At 37.8% G+C, this 12,423-nt stretch overlaps 1 long non-coding RNA gene across 1 annotated transcript in view; it reads left to right on the top strand.

Annotated features, from left to right (window-relative positions):
• Window positions 1-1,379, top strand: part of LOC121029207 (uncharacterized) — a 64,515-nt gene extending 63,136 nt beyond the window's left edge. The window contains exon 6 of the long non-coding RNA XR_005789644.1: window positions 866-1,379. This is a non-coding gene — a long non-coding RNA (uncharacterized LOC121029207). The remainder of the gene's footprint in view (window positions 1-865) is intronic.
• Window positions 1,380-12,423: the final 11,044 nt, after the last annotated feature.

Genomic DNA, 12,423 nt, shown 5'->3' on the forward strand with positions numbered 1-12,423 from the left:
TGCTTTAATTGCTATACTTAATTTCTTTACATATATCTATAGCTAAGCATTAATAAACGTCTGTAGCTTAACATATCAAATTGATTCTCAGATAAAATTGCTTTTATAGCATAATTTCCATTTTTAAAGAACTTAGTAAAATGTAAACAAATGTACTTACTTAAAAACACCTTTTACATATATGTCTTTCTCAATTTCTCAATAAAATGTGTTTCTCAATTAACAATAAAATCATCACCCTTCTAATTTCTTCCTTCTCTTGATAAATGGTTGATGCTCATTCATGGATGAATAATAGAGAAGGAAATGCCAACATCATTCTCCTTCAAGGACTGAAATCTTAATTCTTTGGGTAATAGAATGGTGGTACTAATGATGTTGAAAACATAATACCAATAAATTCCAGCTCCCAGATTGTCATAACAATAAATCAAAAGTTATTTTTAAAATATTGGAAGGCTGGGTACCTCACAAATTATTCAAATGCCATAGTCAGACCTGATAATGTTTGTCTTAAACACATAAGTGCAAAAATTCTTAGACCAATGAACTACTATAACTTTTTATATAGGTTACAAATTACTAAATGAATAAACAACAGAGGATTTCAAAAACTGGCTGCATTCTTAGATCACAACATGGAAAAAAGTCTAAAGGATCTTCTTGAAGTTTCTTAATAACTAAAGGAAGAAATGAACATCCCGTTAATGACTGAATTATTATAAGAAAACTAAAAAATCTGAGAATCTGGAAAACATTCATGGCTGTCTTAGAGATAACAATCTTGTCTAAGATGTTTGAAAGTGTGACTCTGAATTGGTACACACAAGAATAGAATGACTTTTCTTTTTTTTTTAATTTTTAGGTAGAATCCAAAAATAATCTGAGAGCAATTGAAGGTCATGGTGAGGAACATGAACGTTGAAATGGAGGAAACATGGGTTTGATTGCCAATTCTACCCCTCTCAAGTTCTTTGGTTTGGGGTAAATGAGTCAACCTTACTAGATTCGGTTCAATGGAACTAACATGAAATCATTTGCTATTGAACATCTATCTCTACAGGGCACCATTCTAGGTGTTAGAAGTTCCCCAATGAACAAGACAGAGAAGATACAGGATATCATGGAGCTTAAATTGTTTAGTTTGTCAGAGGAGGGAAAACAATAACAAGTAGGCAAATTACAAAGATAATTTTATATATTTATGTTATAGGTGGTAAGAAATAAAAGTAAATAATATGTTAGAGAGATCCTGGGTCCTTCTTTAGATGGAAATTATGGAAAGCCTCTCTGAGAAGGAGATATCTGAGGTGAAACAGAAGGAAAACTCTCCTATGTGAAAATCAAGAGAGGGGCGCCTGGGTGGCTCAATCCGTTAAGCGTCCGACTTCGGCTCAGGTCATGATCTCACAGTACATGGTTTCAAGACCCATGTGGGGCTCTGTGCTGACAGGTCACAGCCTGGAGCCTGCTTCAGATTCTGTGTCTCCCTCTCTCTCTTTCCCTCCCCCATTCATGCTCTGTCTCTATCAGAAATAAATAAACATTGAAAAAATTAAAAAAAAAAAAAAAAAAAAGATCCGGAGATGGAATGTTCCAAATAAAAGATATGTGCATTTCATTGGACATCTGTGAGAATTAAAGGCAATAACAATACAAAGGGCTTTACGTAGTAGCTGATAAATAGAAAACACTCTATAATCAGTAACTCTAATCAAAAAGAAAATATTTGTGAGTACCGGGGGAGGGGGGAAGATGGCGGCGTAGGAGGACGCTGGGCTCACCGCGCGTCCTGCTGATCACTTAGATTCCACCTACACCTGCCTAAATAACCCAGAAAACCGCCAGAGGATTAGCAGAACGGAGTCGTCGGAGCCAAGCGCAGACGAGAGGCCCACGGAAGAGGGTAGGAAGGGCGGCGAGGCGGTGCGCGCTCCACAGACTGGCGGGAGGGAGCCGGGGCGGAGGGGCGGCTCGCCGGCCAAGCAGAGCCCCCAAGTCTGGCTTGCAAAAAGCGGAGGGGCCTGACGGACTGTGTTCCGATAGCAAGCGCGACTTAGCGGCTGGGAGGTCATAAGTTAACAGCTCTGCTCAGAAAGCGGGAAGGCTGGAGGACAAAGGGAAGGAGAGCTGCTGAGCCCCCGGATGACAGAGCTCAGTTTGGTGGGGAACAAAGGCGCTCGCCAGCGCCATCTTCCCCGCCCATCCCCCAGCCAAAATCCCAAAGAGAACCAGTTCCTGCCAGGGAACGTGCTTGCTCCGCGCAAACACCCAACTCTGCGCTTCTGCGGAGCCAAACCTCCGGCAGCAGATCTGACTCCCTCCTGCTGCCACAGGGCCCCTCCTGAAGTGGATCACCTAAGGAGAAACAAGCTAAGCCTGCCCCTCCTGCCCCTGTGCACCTTGCCTACCCACCCCAGCTAAGACGCCAGATCCCCAGCATCACAAGCCTGGCAGTGTGCAAATAGCCCAGACAGGCCACCCCACCCCACAGTGAATCCCGCCCCTAGGAGAGGGGAAGAGAAGGCACACACCAGTCTGACTGTGGCCCCAGCGGTGGGCTGGGGGCAGACATCAGGTCTGACTGCGGCTCCGCCCACCAACTCCAGTTATACACCACAGCACAGGGGAAGTGCCCTGCAGGTCCTCACCACGCCAGGGACTATCCAAAATGACCAAGAGGAAGAATTCCACTCAGAAGAATCTCCAGGAAATAACAACAGCTAATGAGCTGATCAAAAAGGATTTAAATAATATAACAGAAAGTGAATTTAGAATAATAGTCATAAAATTAATCGCTGGGCTTGAAAACAGTATAGCTGACAGCAGAGAATCTCTTACTACAGAGATCAAGGGACTAAGGAACAGTCACGAGGAGCTGAAAAGTGCTTTGAACGAAATGCATAACAAAATGGAAACCACCACGGCTCGGATTGAAGAGGCAGAGGAGAGAATAGGTGAACTAGAAGATAAAGTTATGGAAAAAGAGGAAGCTGAGAAAAAGAGAGATAAAAAAATCCAGGAGTATGAGGGGAAAATGAGAGAACTAAGTGATACGCTAAAAAGAAATAATATACGCATCATTGGTATCCCAGAGGAGGAAGAGAGAGGGAAAGGTGCTGAAGGGGTACTTGAAGAAATAATAGCTGAGAACTTCCCTGAAGTGGGGAAGGAAAAAGGCATTGAAATCCAAGAGGCACAGAGAACTCCCTTCAGACGGAACTTGAATCGATCTTCTGCACGACATATCATAGTGAAACTGGCAAAATACAAGGATAAAGAGAAAATTCTGAAAGCAGCAAGGGGTAAACGTGCCCTCACATATAAAGGGAGACCTATAAGACTCGTGACTGATCTCTCTTTTGAAACTTGGCAGGCCAGAAAGAATTGGCACGAGATTTTCAGTGTGCTAGACAGAAAAAATATGCAGCCGAGAATCCTTTATCCAGCAAGTCTGTCATGTAGAATAGAAGGTGAGATAAAGGTCTTCCCAAACAAACAAAAACTGAAGGAATTTGTCACCACTAAACCAGCCCTCCAAGAGATCCTAAGGGGGACCCTGTGAGACAAAGTACCAGAGACATCACTACAAGCATAAAACATACAGACATCACAATGACTCTAAACCCCTATCTTTCTATAATAACACTGAATGTAAATGGATTAAATGCGCCAACCAAAAGACATAGGGTATCAGAATGGATAAAAAAACAAGACCCATCTATTTGCTGTCTACAAGAGACTCATTTTAGACCTGAGGACACCGTTAGATTGAGAGTGAGGGGATGGAGAACTATTTATCATGCTACTGGAAGCCAAAAGAAAGCTGGAGTAGCCATACTTATATCAGACAAACTAGACTTTAAATTAAAGGCTGTAACAAGAGATGAAGAAGGACATTATATAATAGTGACAGGGTCTATCCATCAGGAAGAGCTAACAATTATAAATGTCTATGCGCCGAATACCGGAGCACCCAAATATATAAAACAATTACTCATAAACACAAGCAACCTTATTGATAAGAATGTGGTAATTGCAGGGGACTTTAACACCCCACTTACGGAAATGGATAGATCATCTAGACACACGGTCAATAAAGAAACAAGGGCCCTGAATGAGACATTGGATCAGATGGACTTGACAGATATATTTAGAACTCTGCATCCCAAAGCAACAGAATATACTTTCTTCTCGAGTGCACATGGAACATTCTCCAAGATAGATCATATACTGGGTCACAAAACAGCCCTTCATAAGTTTACAAGAATTGAAATCATACCATGCATACTTTCAGACCACAATGCTATGAAGCTTGAAATCAACCACAGAAAAAAGTCTGGAAAACCTCCTAAAGCATGGAGGTTAAAGAACACCCTACTAACGAATGAGTGGGTCAACCAGGCAATTAGAGAAGAAATTAAAAAATATATGGAAACAAACGAAAATGAAAATACAACAATCCAAACGCTTTGGGATGCAGCGAAGGCAGTCCTGAGAGGAAAATACATTGCAGTCCAGGCCTATCTCAAGAACCAAGAAAAATCCCAAATACAAAATCTAACAGCACACCTAAAGGAAATAGAAGCAGAACAGCAAAGGCAGCCTAAACCCAGCAGAAGAAGAGAAATAATAAAGATCAGAGCAGAAATAAACAATATAGAATCTAAAAAATCTGTAGAGCAGATCAACGAAACCAAGAGTTGGTTTTTTGAAAAAATAAACAAAATTGACAAACCTCTAGCCAGGCTTCTCAAAAAGAAACGGGAGATGACCCAAATAGATAAAATCATGAATGAAAATGGAATGATTACAACCAATCCCTCAGAGATACAAACAATTATCAGGGAATACTATGAAAAATTATATGGCAACAAATTGGACAACCTGGAAGAAATGGACAAATTCCTGAACACCCACACTCTTCCAAAACTCAATCAGGAGGAAATAGAAAGCTTGAACAGACCCATCACCAGCGAAGAAATTGAATCGGTTATCAAAAATCTCCCAACAAATAAGAGTCCAGGACCAGATGGCTTCCCAGGGGAGTTCTACCAGACGTTTAAAGCAGAGATAATACCTATCCTTCTCAAGCTATTCCAAGAAATAGAAAGGGAAGGAAAACTTCCAGACTCATTCTATGAAGCCAGTATTACTTTGATTCCTAAACCAGACAGAGACCCAGTAAAAAAAGAGAACTACAGGCCAATATCCCTGATGAATATGGATGCAAAAATTCTCAATAAGATACTAGCAAATCGAATTCAACGGCATATAAAAAGAATTATTCACCATGATCAAGTGGGATTCATTCCTGGGATGCAGGGCTGGTTCAACATTCGCAAATCAATCAACGTGATACATCACATTAACAAAAAAAAAAGAGAAAAACCATATGATCCTGTCAATCGATGCAGAAAAGGCCTTTGACAAAATCCAGCACCCTTTCTTAATAAAAACCCTTGAGAAAGTCGGGATAGAAGGAACATACTTAAAGATCATCAAAGCCATTTATGAAAAGCCCACAGCTAACATCATCCTCAACGGGGAAAAACTGAGAGCTTTTTCCCTGAGATCAGGAACACGACAGGGATGCCCACTCTCACCGCTGTTGTTTAACATAGTGCTGGAAGTTCTAGCATCAGCAATCAGACAACAAAAGCAAATCAAAGGCATCAAAATTGGCAAAGATGAAGTCAAGCTTTCGCTTTTTGCAGATGACATGATATTATACATGGAAAATCTGATAGACTCCACCAAAACTCTGCTAGAACTGATACATGAATTCAGCAAAGTTGCAGGATACAAAATCAATGTACAGAAATCAGTTGCATTCTTATACACTAACAATGAAGCAACAGAAAGACAAATAAGGAAACTGATCCCATTCACAATTGCACCAAGAAGCATAAAATACCTAGGAATAAATCTAACCAAAGATGTAAAGGATCTGTATGCTGAAAACTATAGAAAGCTTATGAAGGTAATTGAAGAAGATTTAAAGAAATGGAAAGACATTCCCTGCTCATGGATTGGAAGAATAAATATTGTCAAAATGTCAATACTACCCAAAGCTATCTACACATTCAATGCAATCCCAATCAAAATTGCACCAGCATTCTTCTCGAAACTAGAACAAGCAATCCTAAAATTCATATGGAACCACAAAAGGCCCCGAATAGCCAAAGTAATTTTGAAGAAGAAGACCAAAGCAGGAGGCATCACAATCCCAGACTTTAGCCTCTACTACAAAGCTGTCATCATCAAGACAGCATGGTATTGGCACAAAAACAGACACATAGACCAATGGAATAGAATAGAAACCCCAGAACTAGACCCACAAACGTATGGCCAACTCATCTTTGACAAAGCAGGAAAGAACATCCAATGGAAAAAAGACAGTCTCTTTAACAAATGGTGCTGGGAGAACTGGACAGCAACATGCAGAAGGTTGAAACTAGACCACTTTCTCACACCATTCACAAAAATAAACTCAAAATGGATAAAGGACCTGAATGTGAGACAGGAAACCATCAAAACCTTAGAGGAGAAAGCAGGAAAAGACCTCTGTGACCTCAGCCGTAGCAATCTCTTACTCGACACATCCCCAAAGGCAAGGGAATTAAAAGCAAAAGTGAATTACTGGGACCTTATGAAGATAAAAAGCTTCTGCACAGCAAAGGAAACAACCAACAAAACGAAAAGGCAACCAACGGAATGGGAAAAGATATTTGCAAATGACATATCGGACAATGGGCTAGTATCCAAAATCTATAAAGAGCTCACCCAACTCCACACCCGAAAAACAAATAACCCAGTGAAGAAATGGGCAGAAAACATGAATAGACACTTCTCTAAAGAAGACATCCAGATGGCAAACAGGCACATGAAAAGATGTTCAGCGTCGCTCCTTATCAGGGAAATACAAATCAAAACCACACTCAGGTATCACCTCACGCCAGTCAGAGTGGCCAAAATGAACAAATCAGGAGACTATAGATGCTGGAGAGGATGTGGAGAAACGGGAACCCTCTTGCACTGTTGGTGGGAATGCAAATTGGTGCAGCCACTCTGGAAAGCAGTGTGGAGGTTCCTCAGAAAATTAAAAATAGACCTACCCTATGACTCAGCAATAGCACTGCTAGGAATTTATCCAAGGGACACAGGAGTACGGATGCATAGGGGCACTTGTACCCCAATGTTCATAGCAGCACTCTCAACAATAGCCAAATTATGGAAAGAGCCTAAATGTCCATCAACTGATGAATGGATAAAGAAATTGTGGTTTATATACACTATGGAATACTACGTGGCAATGAGAAAAAATGAAATATGGCCTTTTGTAGCAACGTGGATGGAACTGGAGAGTGTGATGCTAAGTGAAATAAGCCATACAGAGAAAGACAGATACCATATGGTTTCACTCTTATGTGGATCATGAGAAACTTAACAGGAACCCATGGGGGAGGGGAAGGAAAAAAAAAAAGAGGTTAGAGTGGGAGAGAGCCGAAGCATAAGAGACTGTTGAGAACTGAGAACGAACTAAGGGTTGAATGGGGGTGGGAGGGAGGAGAGGGTGGGTGATGGGTATTGAGGAGGGCACCTTTTGGGATGAGCACTGGGTGTTGTATGGAAACCAATTCATATATAAATAAAAACAAAAAAAAAAACAAAAAAAAATTTGTTTATCAATGATTCCTACAACATAATTCCTATAAGGGACATCTTTGAACATAAAAATCCCATACATATAATTTGCATCTATTATTCTCATCACTTTGTGATAGATTATTATGAACTATGGCAATAGATTATTAAGGACTATGGCATATATATTGATGGCATTCTTGAAATTCTGGCTATTAATCCCAGAAAATAATGTATGGGTGAAAAATCCATATGACAGGAAAAGCAAAGATTGAACTGGCCAAGAGAAAAAAATCAAGGAAAATGAGAGGAAAAAAAGAGGAAATGGTTCTAGATCAGGAGAGAGATAGGGAAGAGGATTTTAGGAATTGTGGCCCAAAGAGATTACATGAAGTAGAATCCAGTCCGTGATTATTAATTCACTCTATGTAAAAAGAAGGATGAAAATAAGAGGGGGAAGTATAACCTCATATGCTAGATATTTTTAGTATATTGTATGATTTATTCCTTACTACAATCCTATTTGAACTACTTGTATCTCCACTTAACAACTGATCTTACATAACTATATGAGCTTTTCTTGACAAGATTGACTAGATGATCTCAAAGTTTCCTGTATAATTCTATGCTTCTGATAATAGGAAAAGAAAATTATCTGTGTAAGTGTATATTATAGCTATAAAGGTCTTAAAAAATAATTGGCCATATGGCTTGTCAATCTTTATATAAGAGGTTTCAAGAATACTTGGCTAGGAATTACAGTCCTAAAAACATAAAACTCAGCTTCTTAAGGGATGGATGAAGAATGGAATATTCAGAAAGAGAAGACTGGGAAAGAGGCCCTAGGAGACGTGGGGGAAAATTTAAACAGCCATCCAAACTAATCAAGTTTTATCCAAACCAAATATCCAGGCCTTTTGAAGTTTGCCAGTTACTAATCAAAACCCCACTAAGTGCTTAGTATCTCAGACAGTTTTAAATAACATCAAACCAACTATCATGTAATACACTGAGTAAAGCCAAATCTGGATTTTGTCTTACAGCTACACAGACACAGAAAATTTGTCTGAAGTTATGCTCGCCAAGTAAAAATTTAAGATACTTTTAATTATTTTTATGTTATTTCACTCTTAAAATAACCTCAGTTATCTGTAAAAGGGGTTAAGAAAACCAGCTTTCCATAAAAAATGAATTATTAATGATAACTGTCTGGAAAGTTAATAGTTAAGACTTTGCAAGTGTCGTTTTATACTCGATGGCAAACACTGTAAAAAAATAAAATTTACTAATGATGAAATGAAAGCTTTAATTGCCCAAAGTTCTTACATTACGTTGTAGCATTAGATGGACAAATTTTGACCCTAAAATAAATTAGTAGTAGTATACTTTTATCTTAATGCATTTCATTCTCTTTTCAAATTATAACAATATTTTGTGACAGTAAAAGCTGTGACATCAATCAGCTTTCTGCAACTATGGTATAAATCAGCTTGGTGATCAATTCTCTTTAAAAAGATCTTCAAAACTCTCAACAAAATAATGAAAGTATTACTATATAATCTACACATTTTACTGATTTAATTTGACATGAAATAAATATATTACCACAAAATGCTACTAGTGTCATTTTTTCCACTTTTAATGAACTCATTTCTTTTCCTCGAAACAAAATTAATGAAATGTCAGAATGGAAAAATATTCAGTTTTGCTAAAGAAAAAAAAATTCACTCTTACTGAAACACACATGTTCTCTTTTTCCCCAGTGCAAGTTCCACATGTACGTTATGTTAAAATGAGAAAAAAAGAAAGAAAAAGAGAGCCTATTCATTTGTGTGTGTGTGTGTGTGTGTGTGTGTGTGTGTGTGTGTGTGTGTGTAAGCTTATCTAGAAAGGAAAAGGAAACAGCATTGGAATTCATAGAAGATGGTGGTCATGTTGCTGTTTTTCTTATGAAGGGGCACCCACCAGGGCATGGAAGGTGGCAGAGCTCAGACGATACCAATGACATGCCGCCTAGCCACTTGCTATTATATTTTTATATTTGAATTCTCTATACAGTATTTATCCAATATTTCCTTGTTTAGTTAATTATTACTGATTTGTTGATTGTTAATTTCTATCTGATTCCACTAGAATATAACATTCATGACAGCAAACACCTACTTCACTCTCTTATTCATTATGTACCCTCAAATGGCTGGAAAATAAATGGTCTTTACTCTGGTAATGAGTGAATGCATTACTAACCACTAACAAAACTGATAACCACAAAACTTAAAATATGTAAGAAGGAATAGGAATAAACTAAACCTTGATCACACCAAAAGAAATTTAAATGAAGAAACAAAAGATAATGGGAAAAATAAAATGAAATAGAAAAAATATAAGCAAGTATTTTAGCTATTTCAATAAATATAAAAAGGTTGCTTTCTCCTACCAAAAGATAATCAAACTTTTTTGTCAGTTTTTAGTTATTGTCAAAAACTACATCCAAAACAGTAACAGTGAGAGTTTGAAAATAAAAGAATGACAAAATGTGAAAAACTGAGATCAGGTATTTAATACTAGATATCAGGGATTAGTTAATATTATACAAAGAAAAATTTAATGCTAATGATATTGAAATAGAAAAGGGGAAACATACTGACAAATGATACAATCCATCAAGAAGACAGAACAGTAACAAACCTTTAAGCAACAAACAACATGAAAATTTTTTTAAATTAAGAACTCCTTATATAAAAAGATTAACTTGGTTAAAATGCAATTATAGGAAAAGATTTTACTATATCTTTGTCAGATTTTTTCTTAGTGAGTAAAGTATGAAAGACACAGGTTAATCAATTAATTAAATTAACTGATTAAATCTATATACATATGTAAAACAGTACATAAGAAACAGAGAACATACATTCTTATGTTCATAGAACTAAAAATATACATCAATTTTAGGAGCGCCTGGGAGGCCCAGTCAGTTAAGTGTCCAACTCCTGGTTTTGACTCAGGTCATGATCTCAGTTTTGTGAGTTCAAGCCCTATGTTGGGCTCTGGGTTGGCAGCACAGAGCTTGCTTAGGATTCCTTGTCTCCTCTCTCTCTGCCCCTCCCCCATTTGCACTGTCTCTGTCTCTCTCAAAATAAATAAATAAGCTTTAAAAATATATATAGGGGCACTTGGATGGCTCAGTCAGATGAGCATCCGACTTCAGCTCCGGTCATGATCTCACAGTTTGTGGGTTCCAGCCCCACGTTGGGCTCTGTGTTGACAGTCCAGAGTCTGGAGCCTGCTTCAGATTCTGTGTCTCCCTCTCTCTCTGCCCTTCACCCCCCCACACACACTCTGTCTCTCTGTCTCTCTCAAAAGTAAATAAACATTAAAAAAAATTTTAAATATATATCAATTTTATAACATGTCATTTTTAAAATACTAAAATTTAAAAAAGGAGGAAGTTCATAGGTCTCATTCTTTAAATAAAATCTAATAAAATTTATATTAAAGAATAAAAAATTCATAAATAAAAATATTTTCCATAAATCCAAACTAAAATTAAAAATTACCCAAAAAGAGGGTGTATGGGTGGCGCAGTTGGTTAAGCATCCAACTCTCAGTTTCAGCTCAGGTCATGATCTCACAGCTTCATGAGTTCAGGCTCTGGGTTGGCTCTGTACTGGCAGCACAAAACCTTTTCGGGATTCTCTGTCTCCCTCTGTCTCTGCCCCTCCCCCACTTGCACTGTCTCTGTCTCTCTCAAAATAAATAAATAAACTTAAAAACAAAAATTACCCAAAAAGTATTTTGAAACATCACACTAACTCTTATGGCACACAGCTAAAATAGGAATATTTTATCTACTTTGAGGAAAAAGGTAAAAATAGTATATAACAAACCAAAACAAGAAAGACATAGCATTAATAAAAGGAGAGTTGTAATTATTGAAAGAGAAAAGAAATAGAAAAGTTAAAGAAAATTGACAAGAAGAACTAATCTCATGAAACTAAAAATCATAAAAGATGTCATAAATATAAAAGCCTATTATAATTTTTAACAGTTCAGATAGTTTTCATGGCTGCAGTTTATCCAAGTTTTAAAAACAAATATTTCATGTTTATTGAATTACTCTGAACTATACAAAAACAAAACTTCTCTAATCTATTTTACTAAGGTAGCAAATCTTAATTCTAAAATCCAGTTAAAAATAACTCAAGTGGAGGGGTGCCCGGGGGGCTCAGTCAGTTAAGCATCTGACTTCAGCTCAGTTCATGAGTTCGAGCCCTGCATCTGGCTCTATGCTAACAGCTCAGAGCCTGGAGCCTGCTTTGGATTCTGTGTCTCCACTCTCCGCCCCTCCCCCGCTTGTTCTCTCCCTCTTTCCCTCTCTTTCTCTCTCTCTTTCTCTCTCTCTCTCTCTCTCTCTCAAAAACAAATAAACATATAAAAAATTAAAATATAACCCAAGAGGAAAGAAGAGAAAGAGGAAAGAAAAGAGGAAGGGAAGGGGGAAAGGGAGGGACTGAGAAATGCCGGAAGTAAGGGAAAGGGATGCTGGCAGAAGAGTAAATGTATTTTTTTAACTGTCAAATTGTTACCAAAGGAGCTTCATCATTTTCACATTGCCATCAACAGTGCATGAAAAGTCCAGTTTCTCCATATCCCCATCAATACCTGTTATTTTTAAATAACCTCAATTTTTAAATACCTTTTAAATACCTCAATTTTTTTTTAAATTATAGTTGTCTGTGAATGCAGAATGGTATCTTATTGTGGTTTGATTTACAT

This window comes from Herpailurus yagouaroundi, unplaced genomic scaffold, assembly GCF_014898765.1.
Source record: "Herpailurus yagouaroundi ecotype Mexico unplaced genomic scaffold, PumYag 139, whole genome shotgun sequence".
NCBI lineage: Eukaryota > Metazoa > Chordata > Mammalia > Carnivora > Felidae > Herpailurus > Herpailurus yagouaroundi.